This window comes from Galeopterus variegatus, unplaced genomic scaffold (assembly GCF_000696425.1).
Source record: "Galeopterus variegatus unplaced genomic scaffold, G_variegatus-3.0.2 Scaffold1608, whole genome shotgun sequence".
Classification (NCBI taxonomy): Eukaryota; Metazoa; Chordata; class Mammalia; order Dermoptera; family Cynocephalidae; genus Galeopterus; species Galeopterus variegatus.
This window is the reverse complement of record NW_007727719.1, coordinates 6,790-9,946: the sequence shown is the minus strand read 5'-3', so window position 1 is coordinate 9,946 and position 3,157 is coordinate 6,790.

Here is a 3,157-nt window from a genome sequence, read left to right as displayed (position 1 = left end):
CCAAAAAAAAAAAAAAAAAAAAAAAAAAAAAAAAGAAAATGTTTCCTGATTCCTGCTTTTACAGGAACACTAACTTCTTCTCCATTAGCTTTGCTCACACAAGAAGCAGGTATCAAGATGGAATTAGATGTGTAAGACATTTATTGTCTGTACAGAAATTAGGAATTAGGGCCTGTTGGTTGGTTCACTTATTAGAGTGTGGTGCTGATAACACCAGGTCAAGCTTTCGGATCCCTGTTCCACCAGTGGCCAGGAAAACAAACAAACAAACAGAAAAACAACATGTCAGGTCTGAGGCTGCCATGTGTACAAAGGCTTACTTGCAAGGTTGGCCCTTGGCTGGCATTTGGGAACCTTAATTTCAGAGGTATTGTTGGGTGACCCCAAGGCCACCCTCAGGTACAATGATTGGCTAGAAGTACTCACAGAACTCAGCAAAGCTGTTATACCCACAGCTGTGGTTTATTACAATGAAAGTATGTAGATTAAATCAGTAATGGTAAAAGGTTCATGGGGCAGAGTCCAGGAGAGGCCAGGTATGATCTTCCAGTTGTTCTCTCCCAGTGGAGTCATGCATACAGAACTTACCTCCAGAATTGAAGTGTGACAGCACAGATGAAGTATTGCCATCCAGGGAAGCTCCCCTTAGCTTTAGTGTCGAGGGTTTTTACTGGGAGTTGATCGTGTAGACGTGTAACACCCATGTGATTCACTTTAGTTGCTCAGTGGCCAGCTGCTTCAGAGGCTAAGCTGATACTGTGTGACTGGAGCACCCCCCACCCCAAATTACATTGTTAGCACAGAATATCTGGCATGCCTGAGGCCCTGGGTAAACAAAGACACTCTTATCAAGCAGGATGTTCCAGGGGCTAAGAGGTTATCTCCCAGGAGCCAGTCAAGGTCCAGACCTTTCTTTGGAATGTTCAGGGTTTGGACAATCCAACTCTGCTGAGTCAATCTTTTCCTGCAATGTAGGGTTCCCAGAGCTGATAAGAGTGGCTCACTGTGCCTAAACTGTTTGTAAAAAAAAATAGGGTTTATGCTGAACACCTGCTTTCCTTCTGGGAGTCTGGAATTTGGGTACTGTCTTAATCTGTTTGGGCTGCTATAACAAAATACCATAGACTGGGTGGCTTATAAACAACAGAAATTTATGTATCACAGTTCTGGAGGATGGAAGTCTGAGATCCGGGTGCCAGCATGGTCGGGTTTTGGTGAGGACCCTCTTCTGGCTTACAGATGGCCACCTTCTTGTTGTGTTCTCATACAGAGGAAAAAGAGTGAGCTACTTTCTGCTTTTTTTTTTTTTTTTTAAATATATATATATATATATATATTTATTTCTGGACTATGAGTTGGGGTCTAGTTTCTTTTTTTATTACTTATTTATTTTTAAAATTTTATTAATATTATCTTTTTACATTCTACGATTTTGTTGTAGAGCAGTTGGGAGGGAGAAGGGGAAAGGGGAAGGAAATGGGATGGAAGAAGGAGGAAGGAGGAGGAATGGGATTGTGGCCTGTGGCAACCCCCACATTCCCACAGGGGACACCCGTGGGCTACCAGCAGTGGCTTTGTTATTGCCAGGCTGGGTGCAGATGTCAAGGGGGTGTGGCAATAGCCCTCGCCCCCCACCACCCCAGCTCAGGAACCCGCGGCTCTTCTTGCTGAGGCTTGCTGGTCGTCACTGAGCTGGTCGAGCCTGGGGCAGAGTGGTCGAGACCCTCGGCACCCTACCACCCTGGCTCGTGAGAGCCCAGGGCTTTTCCTGCAGATGCTAGATGTTCATCGCTGGGGTGGTTGCACTGTCAGGGTCAGCACTGAGGCCCTTGGCCCCCATCCTTGGGGTAGGTTGTGGGTGTCAGGGGGACAGGGTTGAGGCCCCCGGCCCTCCCCGCTTCCTGGCTTGGTAGTCTGGCCTTTCTAGGTGTTATAGGTGTTCTTTGGTGAAATGAGACCTTTACTAGTTAATATCAAACTTTGTCTCTGGTTGTGGGTACTTTGTTTTTTCTTTCAGTTCTGTGTTGGATTATTTGCTGTTCCCACCACTTAAAATCTGCACTGGAACTAATTTGTTGTCCTTTGCTTCTTCTGAAATGGGGGAACTTCCTGTGGGGACCAGCACTTGAACTCTATGATTGAGCTAAATTGCTGCTTTGCTGCTGATTCCCTAGGGAAGGCTTTTTGTGCAGCTCAAGTTTTAATAGTTGACTTTATAGGTACTTCTGGATCTGGTGAAATCTGATGCACCTGGGTTGTACAGAAACACTGGTCTGGGTCTGAGTCTTTTCATCAAACTGTACCCCATGCAATTCTATATTCCTGACCTGTCTCCTCTGAGTGGTCCTTCGCTGATAGGGGTTCCAGTCAGCTGTCCTTGCTGTGTCCCAGTGTTCTCCTGGTGGGCCCCTCTCCTCCACTGCCNGAGCAGACTGGTCTCTATATGGGATCCGAACCCTCGGCAGGAGCGCTGCCGCGCTCCCAAGCGCCACACTCTACCGAGTGTGCCACCGGGCCGGCCCCTAGTCTCTTCTTATACGGGCTTATATGACCCAATTCAGGGCTCCACCCTCATGACCCAATCACCTCCCAAAGACACCCATCTCCTAATACCATCACATTGGGATTAGATTTCAACATGTGATTTTTGGGTAGACATAAACGTTCAGCCCATAACATGTACATACCAGGATGAGGGTGCCTATGTGATCAGCCCCAAGTGAAAACTCTGGGTACTGAGTTACCCTAGTAACTTTCTTAGTAGATAACACATCACACATGTCTTCACAACTCCTTGCTGGGGGAATTAAATGTGTCCTGTGTGACTCCACTGGGAGAGTGGAAGCTTTTCCCTGGCTTCCCCCGGATTTCATCCCATGTGCCTTTTCCCTTTGCTGATGGTCCTTTGTGTCGTTTGACTGTAATAAATCATCACTGCGAGTACGACTATAGGCTGAGCCCTGTGAGTTCTTCCTAGTGAATCAATGAACCGGGGATGGTCTTGGAGACTGACACACAGGGGAAGATGCTGTAAGGGAAGAATGGAGAGGGAACTAGAGGAAGCTGGGGAACCACCAGCCACCACACAGGGTAGTTCCTATGGGAGAGGGAGGAAACGAGGCAAGAAGAGCCTCAGACCACTGTGCAGTTCTCAGAA